At 43.7% G+C, this 24541-nt stretch overlaps 1 protein-coding gene across 1 annotated transcript in view; it reads right to left on the bottom strand.

The window, feature by feature from the left end:
• The window catches only part of PKNOX1 (PBX/knotted 1 homeobox 1), a 40907-nt gene extending 28205 nt beyond the window's left edge, over positions 1 to 12702 (bottom strand). Inside the window, exons 1-2 of the mRNA XM_036378663.1 lie at positions 12643 to 12702; positions 2036 to 2115 (exon numbers count right to left, since the gene is read on the bottom strand). The gene's annotated coding sequence lies outside the window, so the exon portion shown is untranslated. The remainder of the gene's footprint in view (positions 1 to 2035; positions 2116 to 12642) is intronic.
• Positions 12703 to 24541: the final 11839 nt, after the last annotated feature.

Raw genomic sequence — 24541 nt, 5'->3', positions numbered from 1 at the left:
AAGTCTTAAGAGTTCACAGGGATGTAAGATCATATTTGTGGCATGAAGAAAAACCTGGAGAGAGGCCACAAAGATAATACATGTAAATCGGTAAAGACAGTAGGACATGGCAAGAATTTTTGGAGAACAAGACAAGCTGGAGCAACCCCTCCTTCCAGATTTCCATAATGAAGAGACGTTCCACATCTGGAAGGCCCTCAGGTCCCACAAAAGAAGAAAGGAGGTGCACAGCTTTGAGCTAGATCCATAGATTATTGCATCTAGAAGGACTTTGGCCATATTTTCTCCCAGAGGAATGACTGGAAAGAATTCTACATGGGTATTTCCTTTATTTCTCACAAGAGCTTCCCCTCTGACTTATAATTACAGTAGAAAAAGATTAAGCTATTAGGAGAGATAGGAACCGATGAGATTTAGTGAAGACAACCACTGCAAATCAAGAAGAACAAATTGAGCTAATCACACACTTAAATCGAGGCAATTAACTGAGGAATTACTTCTGTTCACTAAAAAGAAACATTTCCTCATTACTCAGTAGAGACAAGAAACAAAGTGAGTTAAACTTTAAGAAAAGTAACCGGGAAGGTATTTACAGATTTGGCTTTCATGGCCTCATTTGGGATGCAGCAGCCAGGGCTCGTTAGCAGGCACAGCCCCAGCAGATGCTCAGGCTGCTATAGCTCCCAGATGTTTATCACTGCCACAGCTAATTACTTCCACAGCTCCTCCACCGAGCTCACACAACACGTGGATGGTTTCTGATGCTTTTTACACCGAGTCAGGCAGGCTGGCTCAGGCCTCTCCCCGCTGAAGGTGGCTGTGATGGAAAGCAGCTGATGCGGTCTGAAGGGGTTGTGGTGCTCTCCAATGAGCCCTGCTCTTGGCTGACCCACTCTGTGTGTCCATTCTCAGCTCACAGACCAGCTCCAACCAGCACACCCTGCCCCAGTACACAGAGTGTTTGGGTGTCTGAGGGGAACCCAACAATATATATGACTTCTGGATATCTTACCTTTCAAAATGCCAATTTTTCTCTGTGAAAGAAATTGAGAGCAGAGGGAAAAGTGTGTTTTCGTGTTATAGTCAAAGACTTACAAATAACAAAAATAACCCGAGGGTGAGTCTGCTGGTCTGCTTCACACAGAACTAACTCTCATTCTATTTATTTTGAAAGTAAAATGTGTAGAAAACCCAAGGAAAAACTTAAGGTCATGTAACTGGAAGCTAATGCATGACCTGCAATCAGAAACTCCACTGATACCTGTGGTGAAAGGGAATTCATAAAAGATCATGGTCTACAAAGCAAAGGGAAAAAAAAAAAAGAGAAGCCTTTCATAAAATGAGGTATGAAGGAAAATGTAAAGCAGAAAGGAAACTAAATGAAGAGGGGTAATCATAATTAGAAATGTGGAGAGCTTGTGCAAGTTGAGTATGTAAGAGAAGAGATTAAATGTGAGCTGAAACACACACACCAAGTGATCACTTAATACTCATCACTCCACTCCTGGCTTGTTCCACTTACTCCTTCATAATTAAGGGCACAGGGACCACCCAGTAACGTTAACAGGAGGTACAAGTGAGCTGCTGGAGATCAGTGGTATCATTTTTAACATACACAAGCTACAACAGATGTTTGTAAGAGATATAAATAGTTACGCTTCAGGCTACGACCTAAGCACCGACCCTCTCAGGGTTGTGAAGGAACTGCCCAACAGACTTGTTAACAAGTAATCATTCCTTCTCATTTTCCTTCATACATGTTTCTTTGAAGTCCTTCAGAGAGAAATGCCTGACTGGCAGATTCAGCATGGCTTTTTGTTCATTCTTATTTAACTTCAGTCCTGGCACTTGCTATGCAACATTAGATGCTTACATTCACACAGCAAGTTAAAAAGAAACAAAAATCAATTCTCTCTGACACATGAAAAGCAACAAGAACTGGCTTCCTTTTCAACACAATGCAGGATGATATTTATTTCCAAGGCATGCTGTTTTCTAAAGAAGATAAAATATTGGCCATGAGAAAGCTGCTCACCCCTTTCCTTCAATGAGTTGAAGACATTATCTTGTTCCAGCACAGAGATCCCACTTATGTACAAGGTGGATGACAGAAACCTAAAAACCAACAGAGAAATAGTCAGAAGAAAATAACACCTTAGAACAAACATTCTAAGACTCAATATGATTTTTTTAAAAAATTGTTTTATTATGTGGTTCCCTCATCAAGTGTTAATTAACAGACAAGAATTTTTTTGCACATTTTGCAAATCTTTGCATTGTTAATAATCTCTAATCACACCCATTATCCCACACTTGAACTTCTTATCCCATTATTTGATCTTTCTCTCATCTTATTCCATTCATTCTCTACATTCACCTTTGTCTGTTGACACCTCTAACAGAAGGCTCCATTTGGATAATAACTCCCTCACTGTTAAATTTTCATATTTTACTCCTTGGCTCAGTGTCTGTCTGCCAAGACAAGACACATGCCAAAAATAAAACCATGAAATGCAAATTGGAGTAACTCACCACTGTTGTGAAAATTAAGCACGAAATCAAGAAAGGTGAGAGATATTTTTGCCCTATTTAAATCTCCTTCATCATCATTTGAATGTAATCCATGGTAAAATCAAAGCATGATGCTAGAAATGGGCCATTGTTAGGATCCTCTGTTCTGTGAGGACAGGTTCTGCTACAGGATTATTTGACCATTAAAAAAAGTTTTCCAAAAATTACCACTTAAAATTACTTTAATTACATTTAATAGCACCCATTTGATACAGTGAAGCTACTTTTCAAAAGTAGTAAGGATTGTGAAAGCAAAGTAGCAAAGATTGTAAAAACATATTTAGAAAACACAACTGCTGAAAAGCATTAAAAAACCATCTCAGGAGAAATTCCAGACACTAAGGTTGCACAGAGGCCACCAGAAATTAAATGATGGCTAAAACACAGCTGAGATCTTGAATCTGATTATCTCTGTTTCTCACACAGATAAAGTTCACAACAAGAACTAGAGAGAAAGTAACTCCAACATTTTTGAAAGCAAGATGAAATTGGTAATTGAATTGGTCTTTAAATTAATTAAAATTTATGCATGTGTTGTTTTCCAAGAAGTGATGTTTTTCAGACAAGTTTACAGAAAAACAAAATGTGAAGGGCCACTCAATCTAGATGGCATCTCTGGTTCATGAAACCTGGTTCTAAACAGGGCAGGGAAGGTATGGGAGAAGTTTTAAGGCAATTTAAATTTCAGCCATTGGTTAGAGACTGAACACTGAGCAAGAAGGAGTTTCAGCCCAAAGTGATAGACCTGGTCCTGAAGGTTCAAGGAGCAGATGGCACATTAAAAGTTCTTCCCACTTTTCCTTAAAATGTCCAAGATCTATGTCTTCAGAAAATGGGCTTCTCTCATTTTTGCAGCTTCTTAATTCTGTTCTGAGGACAGTGTAACCCTCTTATTCCCTTCTTCACATGCCATGCATTTTGGTACTCATTCTCACTTCAATTTACTGGGCTACTTTCAAATAAAAGACTTCTCACTATTCATGGCATCTTCAGAACAGAGGTCACTGACAGATAAATCAGGATAGACAAATAGATGAATTATCCATTCCTTGTCTCTGCTCAGACATAAGGAGGACTGCTGCAAACCTGAAAATCCTGCTCCTGCATTCAGAAATAACTGCAGCCAAGAAATGGTTGGGCCACTGCTGCCAGATCTGGTCACACAATATTCAGTGTATGAAGAAGTAGCCTTTGCCTGCAAAGCCCTCAGCTGAAACTCTGGAAACAGCAAATTTCTGGACAGTTTATGAGATATCCAGGGCAGGAACAAAGAGGTGCTAAAGAAATGCAGGCCTGGGTGAAAGATGCTGCAGAGGGAAGGATGTGGCTGAGAAGAGCCAAAGGATGTTGCAGTGATATTGCCCATTTCAAAGAGACACTGGACAACATTTAACACTGCTGAACCCTAAAACACATCAGACAAGAGAGGTCTGAGCTTGCAGATGATGATGCCTTGCACATTTCAGTGGGAAAAGGAAGAGGGAGCAGATACACCGTTACAGGGTGGAGACAACACCCAGGCACTGTGGAGTCTTCACCTGGACTTGCTATTGCCAATTTTTGTTTTCCTTTAATTCCTCTGGCAGACAAGCTTTAAAGTAATGCCATCATAATAAAAATACCTAAGTATGAAACCAAAACAAAGGGCAACTTGCTTTGTCTCTCAGAAAGTGAATCAGCACTGAAGTTTTAACTACAAAGTCAAATAGGAACTTGTTCATTCAAGCACTGAAGAGCCCTTGTTTGAGTCACCCTCTCATTCTGCATTTCAGATCACAGGATGCAAAGACCTGTGAGCACATTCACATGAACAAATATGAGCAGACATTAAGATCCATGTATTTTTATAGTTTCAAATGATGATAGTAATAATTGGTTCAAATAATGAAGCAGTAAGTAGAGCACACATGCCAACATCCAGGATTCATTCCACCTTTGCTGCAGTTCATTTCCATCTCCACTGACCTGCCCACGCAGAGTCATTCACAGAAATTAAGACAAACAAATCAATATGAAGTTGATGCAGACAAGTTTATTAAAAATGTGCTCAATGAGAATGTTCTCCTCATTTAGCACCAAGGTGGCTTCCACTTCCTCTGTCTCATGTACTTAAAAAGTACAGTCATTATTTAGAATATTATACTTTTAAGAAAGACAATGTTCCTGTTCAGGAACATAATACCAGCCTCAGGGAGTTCCATCACACAGATACAGCCACTCAGTTACTCTACAACAGCTATGCTGTCAATTGCCCTGGGAGTCAAGCCCTAAAAAGCCACAAAACCAATTTTGGGCTGCAGTAAAATGAGATTTATTTTGTGTCACTTTGTTCCCTTTATTGTTTGGTGGTGCAATAGAGTTATTTATATGTTAATCTTGATGAATATGAGATTACATTAAAAAAATGAATGCAAATTATACTTTAAGAAACGGAAAATTAAAAATCAATTAAAATCCACAGCTAAAGTTGAATTTCTGCAGAAATACAGGCTACATTCCAAGCTACCATCAACCTTTCTTTACATGTAGGATTTTGGACAGAGATGCTACAATAGTGACTTTATTCAGCAAGGCCTCTCCAACAGTGCATCCACCGCTTTGTTGTCCCATTAATCTTTCCTAGCATCCTCTTTTCATGTCCCTCCATCTCAGATCTTAACAATCCATATAAAATATTCATACCACCACACACTCTCACACAGCATGACCCACAACAAACCATCTCATTGCAAGATTTGTGCTCCTTTAGCAACTCACTCTTGTTTAAACTCTGCTTTTGGTATATTTAATTCTATAAATTCTCCTATATGCAAGTAACAAATTAAAAATATATATATATATATATAATGTGCCACTTTATGAGCTAAAATTGCTTCTGCTGTTAACTGATAAAATGAATATTAAGGATGCATAGATCACAGGGATTTCTCCAGGCACAACAACAGAAATAAAACTGAGGGGATCTTGGAGTGAAGAACTCCAGCTCCTGATTCTGCACACATCCTTGGTGTGTACACCAGCATATTTCTAGGGAAAGGAGCAAAATCATGGCTCACATTCCTGATTGCATGTCATCACCAATTTACCACAGTCCTTCTCAACAAGGATGAGAAAGATGAGGAATTCTACCCAATCCAGTCATAAAATGATGTGTGCCAGGTATCCTGCCCCCAGGCAGCTCTTGGAATTCTGGAAGGAAATCCTCAGGTTGCTCTCCTACCTTCTGCAAAATAGAATCCTCATTCTTCTGACTGTGGAAAGATCCTCAAATTCAAGGAACTTCCTGCAGCATCTCATTTCTCCTACCCAATTCACACTGTAATTTGACCCTGCTTTATTAGCCCCATAAAGTAATAGTAAGGAATTTAGGGGACTAAACAGCAATTTTGGCAAGAGAAAAACAAAACTTGGGGAAAGGAAACCTCCTCTTTAATTGTTCCAAGACTCTTGAGGGATTAGGGTATGAGGGAGCAAAAATATTTCCCATCACTCTCATCCACCATCAATATTCACATAATAAATGAAGATTCCTTTTTTTTTTCTGTATCCTTAACACTACACACAGAAGGACTTTATGGGTCCAGCATGAGAATCCTCACACTCACATCATGAATCCTCACACATATTTATTGTTACAGGACAGAGAAGGAGTTTTTGCCCTCAGTTTTTACCCAATGTGCTTTCAGAACATGTTGGACCCAAAAATCAGGAAGATGGTGTCACATCTGCCCTGCTGCTCTTGTGACAGGAGGGTGGCACTGGAAAGACTCCAAACACTCCTCACATCCCAGACCAAATTTCATTAAAAAAAGACAAAAAACAACTCAATAAACAGAAAAAAAGGTGAGAACTCCATCAGCCTCACCATTTCTCTGGCATTCCCCACATGGATAAACAGGGTTGCTTATACCCCAGACACAAATCCAGCCCTCTGCCACTGAAGCCTTTGGAGTATCCACATGAGCACATCCCAAAATTCTTAATTTTGGAGACACTCATGCAACCATCTCCTTCCAGGCAAATTAATCCAAAGCAACAGGAAATCCTATTTTAATCATGATTTGCATCAGCACCCAATAAACTATGACTGAAATGAATCTTGTTTTGTGTTTATACTTTGTGGTTTCATAAGGAAGACACAGAATAACCACCAGCCTCTCTGCCTTTATTGCCATTGAATACTTTACAATGTGAGCAGTTTGTGTAAGCATATGTTATGTTTTCCAACCTTTTTATTATAAAACCATAAAAGTTTCCAATTATTCTATGAAGGGGTGAATTCCTGATGCTCTTGAAGTACAGTTGAAGAGTGAATAGGAGTTTTTATTTAAATAATAAATGCATTTAAAATGGACTTTAGATGTTGAATGGATAAGAAAATGCCCTCTACACATTTTTGGCATTTAAACAATTCATCAAGATCAAGATGTTCCCTTACCATCATTTAATTTTTATATCTTTAATGATTTCTGGAATAACAAGCCCATTAATGAATCAAGCATTAACTTGGACCCGAAAGTGAAACAAAAAACCTGAAAGTGACAGAAAATCCTGGCCCTGCAACCACCTCTGTGAAATCCAATTCCAATCCATCACTAACTTTCCCAGAATCTTCCCTGTTCTGACTCCAACATTTGGTCAAACCTGAACAACTAACTTTGTTTTGCTACTGAGTTTAGGTCTTAAAATGAACTGTTCTTTTCATTTTGAAGTGAGGATGAAATAAAAACTCTTCCTTTCCTGCTCCACTCTTGTTTCCCACCTCTCCCAAACACAAGTCTCCATCCTCCCAGGAGTTATGACTGCTGCCTAAGTGTTCTGGGGTAAAAAACCACAATTTAGGATTAAACATACCCATCACCTACTGCTGTGAACTGCATCATGCTGAACTGCTTGGTCCAGGTGATGCCTGCACAGGCAGGTGGCATGCAAGGACCAGCAGACAGGAGGACACTCACAGAATATTCAGGTAATTTAGGTAATAAATATTTGCCCAGTACCATATAAAGCAGGTTTTCCAAGAGGTTTTGGTGTGGTGAAGGTTCTCAAGGAACAGCCAAATGCTCCATGTGAATGCTTTTATGATCCTTTCCCCTCTGCAACACTAAAATCCACAACTCAGCTGCTGATATGCTCCTAAATAAGAAGAATCCTGCCTTTTTTATAAATGAACATATTTACTTAGAGTCATTCTCAAGATGCTGAGTCATTTTTAAGTTGGCAGAATAACCCTGCTCAAACATATTCATCCTGGCAAATTTCAGTAGGACTAAGAATTAAGCTACTGAAATTAACACCTCAAAATAATAAGAAAGATAACCAGGTAATCTTCCTTGTGGTATTGCTACTATTATAGCCTAGACCACATAAAAATGGGCTAGAAAACATAAATTAAGTGATCACAGACTGACCCAGAAGTTCTTTAGTTACAAAATCATACAACACAGCACACATATTTTCATTCCCCTGTTCTCTAGGTGTGTCAAAAACATGTAAAGATCCAATTTCTGTTCTCTAATTGCCTCTGTTTCCTTGGAATATAAAAGGCTTGGACTTTATTTTTCAGCAAGTATGATAATATCCTTTTTCCTTTGCTTTGTTTGCTGTGTAACTCATAAAAAGCCAAGCAGGATGTGAAGTACAGCCACACTTCCTAGCTTCTTCTGCCATCAAGAAAAAACACAGGCAATTTCAAAACCTCACCAATAAAATAAAAATTGGAATTTGGAGGTTTAAAAGAAATAGATCCCTCTTTCAGTATACCAGAAGTAAGCTGCCATATTCTACTTTTTGCTTGTATTTTCCATCAGCTGCAGAAGAGAGCTGCAGATCCCTGGGCACAGCAGGGTGAGGGACAGTCTGTGATCATCACACTCAGCTCCCATTTTCAAAAATCACCTTTTGACTCTCTGTGTACTTAAACAGCCCTCAGCTTTAACAGCAAATACCTCTTTTGTACACCTTGGTACTAAAAAATGAGAACACCACGGCCTGGAGCAGCTGCCACATCAAACCCCAAACAAAGTGTTCCTGTGGAGGATGAGAACCAACCATGCCAGAACAAGATCTGAGTTTTATTTCCATTTCTAGCACCAACATTTGCCTCCCAGTGCCATACAGGATGTGGGATCCCCTCACTGCTGGCAGGGGAACCACGTTGCTGCCCCTCAGCAGCTTGATAAAAATGTGCCACAGCTCCAGAACAACAAAACTGGCATTTCCAGATCCATAGTGCCACTATTTTCTTTTCCACCCCACCCCTGATCTACCTGATGAATCCCATGTTCCACAGTTCTGGCATGAAACCACCTCACAGTGAACAAAGTGAAGAAGCTGCCACAAGTGTGAATATTTCACTGTTCAATTCCCTTGGGGACATCTAAAATGGTCTGGGTAAAAGATTTTGGCAACATCTGGCATCAAGTAAGCAAATGAAAGAACTCCATCAGCAGCTTTTTCTCCTTGCTCTTGGAATCCTCTTGTTTAGAAGAGCAGTAAGTTGTTTTACATTTTGTACAGCACTGAGCTGTAGCAAAATAAACCCCTCTGAGACTTCTCATTTTTAAACCTACAGACTCTTTGAACAAGTGAGAAGTGAAGTAACCAGCTGCTGCTGCTGCAAGAGAAGTAACATTTGCAACATTTTTAATTTCACACACAAAAAAAATTGCATTTGGTCTTACTTAGACCAAAATAAAAATATTAATCTGCTTTACTGTAAGCTTTCACATATGTGCCAGTTTTGCAGAGGCAACATTTGGCTGCCAGACCACGACATAATATTCTGAAATACAATTTGGGCTGCTCCTCTCAGGACATTAACATGGCCATTAGAACAGGCAGTTCCACTGCCACAGTGGTGGCTCTGTGATCAGTCACCCTCGGCCACTAACACAGGGTTTCATTTCACCAGAGAGTTCCTCTTTTCCAGGAAATGGAATTGCTCCTCAACACTCCCAAACTTGCTGTGGTAGCAATCAGAATTATTAGAGATTTATTCGAGCACTGCATTTACAGTACAGAAAAAAACAGTTGGAAAGCTTGGAAAAAAAACAGTTGAAAAATTCTGAAGAAGAAATTACAGCTTCCAGAAGACTAGCATTTTGTAAGACTAAAGCACTTAAAATAAATTAAATTTATATTTAATTCATCCTGAACTCCTTTCAGTCCTATCATGGAAAATTACAAGGATTTAGCTTTAAAATATTATTTTTATTTAACCCAAATATTACAAATTGTATTAAGAGTACAAATCAAAGCTGTAAGTACTTAATACCAGCTTGACTTTTTACATGCCCAAGTGAAATTTCCAAATACAAAACAAAATCCCCACCAACCCTAACAACAACAACAATGTACTTAAAATGCAAAGAATTCTTGGATTTTCTATCAGCAAATGGGAAATGGCAACAAGAAAAAAATTCAGCCCAGTAAAACACACTTTAAAAAAATGCATGGCCAAAATCCACTGGGGAGATGAATGAGAAATGATCTGAGCCTCCAAAATGTCAGTGCAGCACAACAGCCCCTACTTTACCCTGTGACTTTCCCTTTTCACCCCGAGACTGCAGCACACTGAGCTCTGCCTTTCACCACTGAACTGGAGATTATGTAAAGAAAACACAGTAAAACCTACACTGAAGTTTTCCTGTGGATACTTTCATTATGAGATGACAAGAAAATATGTCAAGTGGTGACAGTCAAAAAAATATACTCTGTAGTTAATAAAATAAACTGAAGATAGAACATTAGTGAGAAAAATAATTATATTGAATAGATTACGTGAAATGTTTAGGGGATTTTTTTCCATCAGAAATTGTTGAAAATTTGAATGTAATGATTCTGTATGTGATGACACACAGACTCAAAAAAGGATAAATCTGCGATTTTACTTGACAGAAAATGCACTCAAAATGCATTTGCTATTGCTTGATACCGTAGCAATGACAGAGTCTGGAAATCCATGTAAGGATGGATTTCTGATACAATCACAACATCTTGTTTCCTGGTTGAGTGTAATCCATAAAATTCACACATGCAGCTAACAGGGACTGACCAGGGCTCCATGCAGCTGCAGAAGCCATCTCACTCCAACCACACACACAGCCACAGCTAAAGGGATGCAACCCCACGGCCCAAAACAGATTATATCCCACAGAGGACAGGGAACAGCCTGTGAGTGTGTGCACAGTGTGGAGAACAGCAGCATGGGTGGACAGCCTAAGCCACGCTTGTTACAATTCTCCTCATCAAACAATCTACACTAATGAAATTTTGTGCAAGAGCATGCTCGAGAATAAAATTAGGAGCTAACTAAACGTGGGCTTTTTCATAAAAACTAAGAAAGGAATTTTTTTTTTAAAAATTAAATGAGATATTTAGCATACTTTGAGAGTGACCTACAGCCTCTTGCTTTCCTCCACAGGATTTTGGCCCAGTGTTTTCCCACATCCAGAACATAATGCCATGTTCCCTGCTCCTGGGATCTGTTTAATGGAATGCACACAACCTATTCCAAAGAGGGGCAAGGACAAAAAAATGAATCTTGCCTGGGCAGCACTCAAGTGCAAGCGGGGAAAAAAAAAAAGTCAACAAACCAGCAATTCATTCACTTTTAAGGGTTTCATACCAGATACAGTGTCTTGCATGAGGAATAAATTATTTACTGCCCCATCCATAGAAGTGTCCAAAGCCAGGCTGGACACTGGGGCTTGGAGCAACCTGGGATATTGGATAATATCCACATTGCTCATGGCAGGGGTTGGAACAAGATGAGCTTTTACGTCCCTTCCAACTCAAATAATTCTGGGATTCTCCCTCCCTAAACCACACCATTTACTCAGACAAAACTACAAAAGGGACTAAAAACTTCAGCAGCAGTTGATGAAAAAAATAAGCCAATACTGTGACCTGTCTAAAAAATTCCACTGCATATCATCATTTAAGCAAATATTTAATAAATTATATTTTTTTAAACAGCAATAAGCTATACAGAGAATTACCACAGGAACGTGTTAACTACTCATATTATTATATTGTTAATTGACCAACTCCGGCGTGGTGGGAGCGAAGGAAAGCCGGGGGCTGCTCCATGAGACCTGGGACACGCGGCTCGCCGAGGCAACACTCGGGGATAAAACCAGCGCTTGATTTATTATTGTTTACACACATCCCCAGCAGGGCCTCTGGCCAGTGTCAAGTCTCAGCTCCTAATTGCGGCCGCGTAAACACCCGGCAACCCTGGGCCTGGCTGTGGGGAAGGTGTCAGCTCCCAGCCCAGCCGGGACAGCGCGGGGTCACAGCGACAAGGAGCCGGGAACGAGGGACAAACCCGAGCGGGCTCCGCTCGCTGCCAACGGCAGGCGGGGGGACATCCCCCGAAGCGAGGGGAGCGTCCCCCAAAGCGGGGAACATCCCCCAGAGCGGGGCACATCTCCGCCTCCCCCCGGGCAGGGCAGGTGTGCCGGGGGAGCGGGACGGCAGCGCGCAGAGGAGGAGAGCGGGGAGCAGCAGCTGCGGCGGCGGAGCGAGCCCGCGGTGCGGCCCCGGAGCGCCCCCCGTTTTCCCCCCCCACCGCCTCCGAGGAGCGGCCGGCACGGCGCTGCCCCTTTAAGCACCGCGTCGCCTCCTCTCCCTCCTTCCCTCCCTCCCTTCTTCCCTCCTTCCCCCCCATCCCATCGCCCCCATCTCCTTCCTCCTCCTCTTCCTCCTCCTCCTCCTCCGCGCGGACCCGCGCGCGCTCCCGCGTCCCCTCCCCGCGCGCGCCCCCGCCGGGACACAACGGGCGCACGGCGGCCGTTCCAGAACCTTCCTCGCTTCGCTCCCCCCCCCCACACCCCTCCCCGCTTTTCCCCTCCTTCCCCTCCCCGCGCCCGCCACCGCCCCTTAAACCCCCCGGTCCGTGCGAGCGGCGGCGGAGCGCGGGTGCCGCTTTCTCCCCTCGCCGCCGCCGCCGCCCCGCTCGCCCCTTCCCCAGCCGCTGTGCCGCTTCCCCGGTGCGGCCGTGCCCGGGCGGCGGGCGCGCCGTGATGGACGGCGGGGCTGGAGCGGGGTTTGAGTGACAGCGCTTACCTCGGGTGCCAATCTTCGTCACACTGACAAGCGGCTGCAGCAATCGGGACCCGCACCGCCGCCGCGCGCGTCACCGCGCGCCGCCGCGCCCGGCCAATCACCGCCCGCGCCGCCCCCGACGCCACGGCGCGCCTCATCAATATTCATCGCTCTGGGGCGGGGCTTGGGTGCACCGCCCCTCCGCATTGGGGCCGCCCGTCTCTCCTCATGAATATGGATGAGAGGGCGGGGAAAGCCGTGAGGGTGAGGCCACGCCCCTCGCCGTGTGTGAGGCGGGGGGTGAAACCACTGCTGGGGCTGGGGGGAGAAGGGAGGTACCAAGTGTTTCCGCCATGAGGGGACCGGCGGCGGTCGGGTTTGTGCCGCGTTCCCTCGGGCAGCGCTTGGTGCTCGCCCTGGGGTCGCCTCAGGGCGCTGCTCCTCGGGCTTGGGGGAGTCCCTGGCCTCGGCTGTTGGAGCTGCGAGCCCCCGCGCCTTGTGGGGTGCCCCCGGGAGCCGCCCCCCGGGGAGCCCCGAGTGCGGGAGCCGCGCTGGGGGGCTCCTCTCAGGCTGTCCCAGGAACTTCTCCGGCCTGTGTGGGGTGAAACTGCCCAGCTGAGCCTTGCGACCCTTCCGGCCCCCAAGCTGCGCCCCCCTGTTCTCCCCAAACCCCCGAACTGCGGGGTCTGAGGGAGGGCGGACCTGCGCTGTCCCTCAGGATCCTGCCCACGGATCGGGCGCTGCCCGAGTTCTGCCATGCCCTGAAATAAAGATGCTGATCACACACCGGGTTTTTTCTACTGAAACTCCGCTTGGGAGGAACCAGTGCTGTCACATCTTCTTCCCGCTGTTAAATATTCCCCCTTTTCCCAAACCATTCCTATACAAGTGTCAGGAATGTGCTTTCAGGAGGGTACCCTATGGCTTGGCCGTTTTGCTGTTGGGATATTTAAAAAGTGGCTCTGCTGTGCAAAAGGGCTGGGATGCCTTTGAGTCATGCGTGTCACAGGTGATGGATCTGCCATCTCCACCTTGTTCCTCATTCTCAAGGCTTCTGGAAGATCATCCCCACATCACCTCGCTGGCTTTGAGAGCAGAGAGCAAGGGGAGGAAGAAAGTTCCACATAAAAAATCTCATTTTAGGGAGCTCAGTTTAAACCCAAAGCAGTTTTGCTTTCAGGTCTTGTACTCTCTCTGCAAAGCCGCCACTGGGAATCTACTTGATTATCCTGTTCCCATTAAACTGGGAATACCCTACATTTTTTCATGATCCGTGTCTCTCTCCCTGGTTTAACAGTAGCAAGTCAGCTATTTTTTTTATTTTTTTTTTTGGTTTTACATAACACTTTTCCTGGGCTAGGCCACTTTTTAAAGATCTGGCTAATAGTTTGGCAATAGGAAACAGCTACTTAAATGTTCCTGCAAGCCAGGTCTGCCCTCAGTCCTCTGCATGTCACTGCTGTGTCAAGCCAACACAGTTGCTGCAGGAATCTTGTCACCCTGTCCACACTGCCACCATTTGTCCACTGACAAAACAGTTGCTCCATCCCCTTGCCAGACTGCCTGGAGCCTTCTCAGGGGTTCCTTTTCCATTGCCATTTCCCCCTGCCCAGTCAGAACCATGTGGACATCAGGCTTGTGAGCGAAGAGGGAACTTCTGCACCAAGCAGAGAGGGTGGAATGGAGCTGTGCTAATCCAGAGTGCTCAGATGGGTAAATCATGGTTCAAAGTTAATGGGAATGATTTATTTAAACAAGATTAGGAAAAAAAAAATTACCCAACCAACTCTTAGTTTGTCTCATTCACAGGAGAATCTCTGTTTCCGCTTCTGTGCTGTGTAACAGCACCTCTCATACAGTTCCTGTGGCCAGGTTGGCTGCTTCTACCACAAGTTTCAGCTCTCATTATCCCTGACACATTCATTAGTGACACATTCACTAAACAGTACTTAAAATTAACTGCTTCCCATGTCCAGACCTGCCTCTTCTTCAAATTTGATTCTCCCTGCAACCCCTTTGTTCTCCTTCTGCCTCGCCTGCACTTCTTTGGATGGGAGTTCACTGATTTCTTCTGAGAGTGAACAGATTAAATTAAAACTAATTTAGTTTCTGTTTAATCTCTCCTCCCAGTGATCTTCAAAGCCTTTCTTGATGCCTTTCTCAACCTGAATTTTCTTTTCTCCTCCTGCTTCCCTTTGCTTTTCCTTCCCTTCCTGGCTGCCACTTTCTATTCCTGAGCTCCCCCCTCACACACAACAGGTGTAGAAATTCCTCATCTGCTGTTTCTCCCTCACCCCAGTAATCCCATATTTTGGTCGCCTTTGTAGTTAAAGTTACTCCATCCATTACTCTCCTCAGCCTCTTACTCTTTTTGTGATTTCAGTAGATGTTTAACTCCCTCAAAAAATTAAAGTTTTTTATCAGAATGAAGGAAGCCTGGTTCCCTACACATCTGTGCCTCATGGTTTGTTAAACTTAAGAGTGTAAGGTGCAAGTTTTAACTGAAATCTCTTCCAAAGCTGTGATTTATTTAAGATTTCTCTTTAGCCAGTGCATGCTCTTGCCCAAAAGTTCCCGCTGCAGATTTTCCATGATTAGGGGAGAACATGATACATCCTCCCTGCTCCACAACTTATCTTCATGAAAGTCACAGGAACTAAATTATTCTGTCAGATTTAATCCTGTCTGGAGTAAGCCAGTAGATTCAAACATTATTAAATAACATGGATACATCCTCAGATATACCTCTGCCTACATGACATGATCATATAAACCTCATTCCCACAAGAAAATAACCTAAAAATCATTCCTGATCAAACTTGTGACTTTCAGCTCACCGAAAGGTCTGATCCCACTCACTGTCAAGAGTTCCCTGCTTTTCAGTTTGTCTTCAGTCATGTCTGATACAGCTTCTGCAGGCTTAGTTTTTAAAGGTTAAACTTAATTTTTAAAATATCACAGCTGAAATGGCTCCAGGAGATGAAGATTTAAGAAAAGCTCTAAAAATTACAGGACCCTTGAGAGAAGCTGATAACTTGGAAAGCAGGAGCAACAGGGGAAAAAGAATTAAGAAGTAACTGAGATGAGTGATCCAAAAGCAAACAACAAAAAATCCCAACAAAATGAAACAGAAAGAGAAAGTACAGGTGCCTTTCCTTTCTATTTCTGATTGTCCAAACAAGCAGTGTTATCCCTTGTCAGTTCTGCAAAAGAACAAGGATCCAATCCATGGCATGAAAGACAGCACTCCTGAGGGAATTCTCCACACTACAAATCTTACAAGGATTATTACACAGCTGATGAGGTTTTGTGCTCAGAGCTCCCATTGGTATGGGTGCACTCACTTCAGTGCAGTGGTGAGAGGGCTGCTTTTCTTTCTAAAAAAGCAAAAGTGCCAGGGTGAATTAAATGTAACTTTAATACTTTGTAATAGCAAATTACAAGTACATAAAAATGGGGTTTGACAACATTCAAGCAAATAACACTCAGGTTCTCTAACTTCTGTTACCTTCTTCACATTGTACATATTAAATGGAATTATTAAGTATAGCTCATTATTTCAAGCATGCCCAGATAGGTTTGTGACCCAGATAGGGTCAGGGCCTTACCTGACTACTCAGAACATTCCCCACTGTATAAGAACACTCCTCACAGCTGGCACAAATAATTGCACACACTGAGCTGTTGAGGTCCTGCCTCATCAAATGAGGAAAGCACCTTCCCAGATCTCTTAAATACACTTTCAGTATCTATTTAGGCACAGTAGGATTGTGTAAGTGTATTGGGGAGGGGGGGCAAAACTCTATCATACATACAACTGCTAGAGGAATTAAGCTCACTCTGACATCCTTCAGCAATTACCAAGTTATGAATATTACAACTGTGTGCAAAACATAACATTCACCGGCATTTAACCTGTTCAGATCACTTCTCGTGCCTCTTGACTGTGTACTGGCAACTCTTTCATAATTAAGCTTTCAAAGGCAACATTTACATAAAGGTGAAGGATGGGCTTCCATGCAGGTGGCAGTAATCTGTACTCATAACTTGTGGAATAAAGCCTGTAATTGCAGCGATAAGACTGGAATAATCTAAAGAGAACAGGGTTTCCCCCAGATTTCCATAAAAATCAGGTGAGTTTTTAAGTGTTGATCTCCTGACAATGGGAGGCCTCTGCAGAAAACCAGTTTCTCCTTTCGTCATTCCAAGGGAATAAAAGGATGTAGTAAGACATGGCAGGAGCTTAGATGTCCTCTGGCTGTTTGGAGAGCGTTCCCAAGAGCAGCATGGTGTGCCCTGTTTGCAGGCACAGCACATTCACATCTGCAGCCACAACTTTACGTGGTACAGGAGGAGCCTGGAGAAAACGTGGGATTTACTTTATGGTGGAGACAGCTTTTAAGATCTTAAAGCCGAAATTAATGAGTTAACTCAGTCTAAATAAATGCTTTTGCTTGAACTAGATCATAGAGATCTGTGTAACTCGGCTGGGAACACTCCCTCTGGAGAAATTAGGAGCTCGTGTCCCACAGCAGGACTTGGGCTCAGACCAAGAGCTGGCACTGCAGTGCAGCACTGCTGCAAGGAGTTTCTGTGCAAGGACCAGGGATGCCATCCCTTGAATCAGCTGTTATGGGCTTATGTTTTTCTACTCTGTTCAGTAGAAAAAACAACCTACTTAAAGCCTCCTGAAACAAAAGGAAAAATTAGAAATGTCTTATTCAATAATTCTCCTCGTGTTAAATCAAATTTGAATTTTCCAGAGCTGTACATTAGCTGAATCACTGGCTGCACGCTACTCACTCCATCTGTTTATATGGTTGAGTCACTGCATTACCAATATTTTAACACGTTACTTGGAAAGAATTTTGGGCGATCTGGAAGACAACCCCCCAGAGCTCTGTAAGATAATGTTCCCTTCTCTGGGCTCTGTAGAACCATACTCTACTCAATGCTCCCTTTCTGCTACCAGAAGGATGTTAATTGGAACAAATGGCTATTTTAGGAATAAAAGCACTTCCACTGAAAAGCTGAAGATTGAGCTGTGCTGTAGAAATCCACTGTCACCTCCCTGTGTGCCATGTCTTGCCCTGGGAGCTGTGCAAGGAGTTTCATGGTGATGGAACAAACATCTTTCACAACCCAGCATATCTTTTTTTCCACTTGAGATACTACAAATAGTTTATTTTCTGAGGGCAAACTGTCTGTTTTTAATGATGTGGAAAGCTGAGGGTATTTTACTGTTCAAAGTTTCTTCCAAAATGTGTAAATATTTTATGTAAATTAGAAAAAATAATTTTAAAATTGTATGAAAAAAAATTATTTACCTCTGTGTAGAATGTCAGGAGGGTGGAAGGGGCCAAAAAACAGGATTGAAAAACAAAGTCAGAAGGACAGAGGTGGAATTGCTGATATGCATTTTATTTTACGAAAAACATAAAAAGAGAATATTTTGTATGAATGTAGGACCATGGAGGACTATGAATGCATTCATGTTATTCTGGGAGTTGAGAAGCAGAAAGTGAAACCAACTGAAATAAAAGAAAACCAGCGAGACTAGTTTTACTTTTCAGACCAGGGGTTAGATCCAACTCTCACAGAAGTCAGTGGAACAATTCCCACCAGCTTGAGCAGGATTTGGATTCAGCAAAGTGAAATGCAGAAAAAATGGCCAGGAAGCACTAATGAAAGGTTCTCAAACACTGCTCTACAGAACACTTTCTTCAGTCCATGGAGACGTGACTTCCCTCTCCATTCCTCATTTACTTCCAGCTGCTTTTATGGGTTTCTGCATTTTGGAGCTCTGAAGGGCTGAGAGGTGTTGGTAGCCAGGAATGAGAATGGGCAGCCAGCAGAGCTGGCTCTTTTGGAGATGGAAGAGGAAAAGGAATAAAGAAGGGACTATCTGAAGGAGCAGAAGGCCATTAAGCTGAGAGGATTAGGTGGCCTTCAGTGAGGATTAGGTGCTTTGCTGCCTAATGCAACTGTCTAGCCAGGCACCTGAGCTCCAGCACAAGGCAGAAGCAAAGCTGAGCCCCTCACAGGCGTCTGCACGGAGCTGAAAGCAAAGAGGAAATGCCAAGGGCAGAAGCCTTCCACAAACATTCCCCTTCTCCTCTCTGCCAAGGTGGGATTTGTGGAAACTACCACACACCCCCTCCCTTGGGGTGAAGGGAGCCAAGCCCATCTCTGATGGTCCTGGAGCACTTGCACCATCTCCTCCAGGCCCACATCCACAGTGACATCCCAGAGGTGACACACATTCCTACCACCATCTCCTCCAGGCCCACATCCACAGTGACATCCCAGAGCTGACACACGTTCCTACCACCATCTCCTCCAGGCCCACATCCACAGTGAATCCCAGAGCTGACACACATTCCTACCACCATCTCCTCCAGGCCCACATCCACAGTGACATCCCAGAGCTGACACACATTCCTACCACCACATCTGGCTGAAGCCCTGAGCTTTGGAGCAGCCAGGCCTCTGGAGCAGGCTCTGGATCAGCTGATGGGTTATGTTTGGGGCAGCATTCCCATGAATGCTTTCAGGCTCTTCTCAACACAAGGGGCTGCTTTCATCTGGGTACAAGGACAGCACAGGCATTTAGGTTGGAAAAGACCTCCAAGATCATCAAGTTCCACCTTTATGGATCTCCCTCTTGTCAGCCAGAGCAAAGCAGTGAGTGCCACATCCAGATGTTTCTTGAACACCCCCAGGAATGGGGACTCCAACACCTCCCTTGCAATGCTTGGCAGCCCTTTCCATGAAGAGATTCTTCCTGATTTCCAACCTGAACCTCCCCTGGCACAGCTTGCACCTTTCTGAATCAGAAGTTGCAATCAGACCATCATATTCAATGGCCAGTGACAGACCTCACCTCCATTAATTCCTTTATTCCCATTTTTGAACAGATTGCAATTCTACAATGTCCTTTTGCCTGCCAATTAAGTCTCTCCTGGAGTCAGATTACCCAAGTCAGCCTTTCCTCACAAGAAAGAGGAGATACAAGAGAATTTCTAGACAGTTTTTCTAAGATTTACTGATAAGAAAACATTCTAGGAAAGAAAGGCTACGTCAACACCTTGCAGAGCAGTAAGGTACAGAGATCCCCATACTGGCTCTGCATGAAAGAGCTTTGGATCTGGAAGCAGCAGAAGAAGTACCAACCTCAGGCTGTGCCTGGGTTAGCTGGTGGGCTGGGAGGCAAATTGGCTTGAGAATGAATGCTCTGCCAGCAAGGCAGTGCTGCTTCTGGGATCCAGGCTTGAATCCCTGCCAAGCTCTGCTTCTTCCTCTGAGGAAGACTGGCCCATTCAGCCCTGGGCTGGGGATGGGCAGCACAGAGATGCTTTGTGTATGGCATCCTCCCAAAGCTCTGCAATGCCTGCAGCTACAGACCCACCTCCCCCATGGACCACCAAACTGGGCAGTGACTTTTCAGCCCTTTCCAGTTTGCAGCATCCTGTTCATTTCCCAGAGCAGGGCAGAGAGACTCAAGCCTCCTCCCATAGAAGGGGTGCACAAAACCCCACAGACCCCACAGCCCACACCATGGCTGTAGGGCCTCCTGGGACAGGGGCTGTGCCCATCCAGCACTGGGATTCTTCCTCACCACACACAACATTTATTCATTGACCAGCACAGAAAACAATGGAACAATGCTCTGCAAGGGGATGTTTGGGTTGGCTATCAGGAAAAGCTTTTCACCCAGAGAGTGGTTGGGCATTGGAACAGGCTCTTCTGGGCAGTGGTCACATCCCCAAGCCTGACAGAGCTCAAGAAACTTTTGGACAATGCTCTCAGGGACATTGTGGGATTCTTGGGGTCCCAGCTCACAGCTCCAGGCAACAGCCAATGCAGCCCTGGAGAGGAGAGCTGTTAGCAACTGATTCCCTTTTACTCATGTAAGGAGTAAGTCACATTAGTAAGATTTTTCTTTTTTAAATCTAGTAAGTGAAGTTCAGGTAGACTGCATCTCTTTTCTAATAATCTGTATGTTTTCAAAGAAATAAAGAATCCCAGAATGGTGTGGGCTGGAAGGGACCTCAAAGGTCCTCTTGTTTCACTCCCCTGCCATGGACAGGGACACCTGCCACTAGACCAGGTTGCTCAGAGCTCCATTGAATGTGGTCTTGAACACTTCCAGAGATGGGGCAGCCACAGCTTCTCTGGGCAACCTGTGCCAGGGCCTCAGCACCCTCACAGGGGAGAATTTCTTCCCAATATCCAGTCTAAAGCTACTCTCTGTCAGTGTGAAGCCATTCACCCTTGTCCTGTCACTCCAGATCCTTGTAAAAAATCCCTCTCCAGCTCTCTTGAAGGGTCCCTTCAGGTATTGGAAAGCCACAATTAGGTCACCCAGCATATTTTGATAGCTTTACTCTCATAAATACAGCATTGATCATGGGTAGAGGGACTGGAATCAGCAGAGACCCTTCAAAAGGTGCCAGAAACAATTCTGCTTCTGGCTTTGCAGGTTCATAGAGCAGGGCCAGCACTGCAGGCCATTTCATGACTAAACCCTGCTCTCCAGAAATAGTTTAAATTAACAGAAAAGGCAGCAATGAAATCCACCCTTCATTGAGAGGTGACTCTTGCTCTGCCCCCTCCCCATTTCAGGGATTTACAGTTCAGCTCCCTCCAGGGTTTGCTTCCCTCAGTTCTACTTTCTGACAACTATCACCAAAGCCAGTCAAAATTGTGCTTTTGCTTTGCACTGCCTTCTCCAATTCTCTTCTAAAAATGGTCATGCTTTTGCTTTTCCAGTCACACAGGAATCAAAAAGCTGTTTCAAACCCAGCGTGTTTGTTTCCGTACAACATCCCACATATAAAACGTGTGCCTACTTTGCATGTCAGTCTTCATTATTTTCTTTACAGATACAGGGAAGCAATCATGAGATACTTAGTGGATTTTTTTTCCTCAGTGCTTCTTCAGGATGCTGGCATTCCTTTGGCTGCCAAGGAAGATATCCCCTGACTCCACAGTCTCCACAGGCAGCAAGCAGCTGAGCTCCCATGCTCCAGTTTGTGCAATAGACTGCCTTTGCACAGTGAGATTCAATCCTGTCTGCTTTTAGGGACATTCTTTCTTTTTGAAAACTTAGAACAAAGTTTTACATTATCAAAGGTTTGATGTTTTGTGTTTTTTCCCTCAAACAGTGTAACACAAGCTGCATGCAGCCAGAATCTGTGGTGACTATAAATTCCAGCTGCTTCCTTGGTCAGTGCAGTGTAGGACATTACTGAGGCAGTTAAACATGGAAAAATGGAAGCTTTCAGAGCCTCCATTTTCCTGTCATACCTAGAGCCAGCCTTGCCCCTTACTCATCCTCCTGTTCCGTTTTGTATCACCACCTCCACTGCTGACAGTCCTTTTTTCAATGGGAATATCACAGCTGCGGCCACTGCCAGAATCTCTTGGCAAAGGAGCTGCTCTCTGAGTCAGAGCCTAATGCCATTACAAGGTCTGCAACAGCTGCAGCAGTCAGACATCTGCAAGTCATTTGAACATTTTATGATGAATAAAAACTATCCATTACATAGACCTATACATTATATATTAACCCTAATACTTATTCAGTTACACTAACAATAACCTTTTCCCTCTGCATGCTGTAAACTTCTTTGGCTGCAGCACATGGTAACAGAGATACTCAGAGCTCCAGTCTGGTGGAGCAGTCCCTGTGTACATATTACCTAACTTTTCTACCTATTTAACCATGAAATGATGGAAAGAAAGAAAGAAAGTGAATGCAAAGCTATAAAAACTCATACCATGCATAAGGAAACCATTTTTATATAATTGCATGAGACTGCATACAAACGGAGAGGATACAAAACAATGAGAAATGCAGAGGAAGAATAAGAACATGGACTCAAAATGTAGAGTGAAGAGATCTGATTATGATATGCACAGATTTCAGACCCATCCAGATGTCTCCAGCCAGCAACCTGATCCTCCAGCCAAGCCATTTGAAATCTAAAAAATCAGAATACTGAAGACAGAAGAGCAAGGCTCATGGAAAAAGAAACTGGAGTTGCGAGTAGTTAAAATCCTTTAAAATAATAACGACAATAAAGAAACATAAATGTGGTTTCATGAAGGAAATATATCCACAGCCACAAATTATGAAGTCAGCCCTCCAGGACATTGCATTCCTTGTGCAACCTGCTGAGCCCGCTGCACATAAAGAGGTGTAAAATACACTCACCGGCTGGGTGACTTCAGGAGCAGAGCCCCATATGTGATGCCCTACCACTGAGTCCTCTACATATCTACACTTTACAACACCAAATGCAAAGTGGGCAACACATACCTCTCCCTGAGTTTCACCATAAGAGTTTTAAAGAGACAAGGCAAAAGTCTGGCATGACGGAAGTTACCATAAATTCTCTGTGAGGTTCATCCAGAGCCAGAATTTTCCTAGCAATCCATATGCACATCAATATGATTTCATGTTTGTTCATTTGTATCATTTGCAAACTCTTTGGATTCTCAGAAATGCACCCCTACTGCTTCCCATTCACTTCTAATCTGTATTTCACATGGCAGTTTGGTGCCCATCATAACAGCAGGATTGCTTTGGAAGCAGAATGTCAATTAACTTCCACTTTCACACCAAGTTAAATGTGTGGGTTAATAAACTGGAGAACAGTGTAGGTTTAAGTAAGAATCAGCCATTAGAATTGCCTTACAGTTAGAAAAGTGACTTTTAGGAAATGTTTTCTTGACTTGATCTGCTTCCTCTGTGCAGTCAGAGGCCAAACTGTTTATTTTACTGGCAATCCATCTTTATTGCTTGAGTTGGCTTTAATGTTTCCATTCAGACAATCCACACATTAAATATGAGACAGCCCCTAATATCCTAAAATCCTAATAAGTTTACAAACCATTCATTTAAAGTGGATTCAAAGGGAGTCCAGCAAAGTTCTTTTTTTTTTTAAGGGTCAGAAAAGCATTACATTTCAAGGATGAAAACCCACTTTACCTCTGACAGAAGGGACACTTTACTCAATATGACCAAATCCCCACCATCAATTTGTGAAGCACCTAAAAATCTTTTAAAAAAGGAACAAATTTTTTTTTTTTAAAAAAGAAAAAAAAAAAAGAAAGAAAAAAAAAGGGAAAATCCTGGCCCTTCTGATGGCAAAGATAACTTACCCAGCGTGACGTGACGCAATGATGCCTTTCTAAGTCAGCAGCCAGCCAGCTGTCTCCCTGCTGCTGCTCCTGCTTTTCCCATGCTCTGGAGGAGCAGGGCTGGAGCAGCCAGGCCACTTGCACAGCCGCTGTCAAGTCAAAGGGCAAGAGCAAAGCTTAGAATAAACACGTTGTTTTCACCCGCTCGCTTGAAGTGCTGCCAAATCTCTAAACATCAACGCGCATAAATCGGGTGAGGATCACGGAGCCCGAGGCCCGAGCAGCAGCTGGAATCTTGTAGCTGTTACCTGGAATCCTAAGGTCCGAATAAACAGCTTCCCCATTCCTTGGGGCTACGTGGAAAAGCTCAGAAAACACAATCGTAAAAGTGCAGCCAACACCAAGGAAAAGAAACCCCCAATTATTTCTGTCTTTGGTTCTCTTTTTTTATAGTCATCTCAAATTTGCAGCGATGGAAGCAGAGGGGGGAGGAATGGGGTGTCCTTTTGGAGATCTTTAAAGATGCTGGTTTTCCAAGAAGAAAGCAGCCATTGATTCTAGAGATAAATACTGAAGTTATTCAGAGGGGAGGAAGACTGAAGATAAGCAGCTCTGGGCCCAGCAGTAAAACCCAAACAGCAGGAGCTGAGCAGCTGCAGGAAGGGTAGACTGGTCGATTTTTCTCAGTCCAATGGTGACCTTCAAGAGGCAGGAGTGGGGCAGAGTAGTGAAGTTCCCTCCCTGAACTCCAAAATTCAACAGCTTTGAAATG

Source organism: Molothrus ater, chromosome 2 (assembly GCF_012460135.2).
Source record: "Molothrus ater isolate BHLD 08-10-18 breed brown headed cowbird chromosome 2, BPBGC_Mater_1.1, whole genome shotgun sequence".
Taxonomy (NCBI): domain Eukaryota; kingdom Metazoa; phylum Chordata; class Aves; order Passeriformes; family Icteridae; genus Molothrus; species Molothrus ater.
Note: the sequence above shows the minus strand (reverse complement) of the source record. Positions and strands in the feature narration are given on the sequence as shown.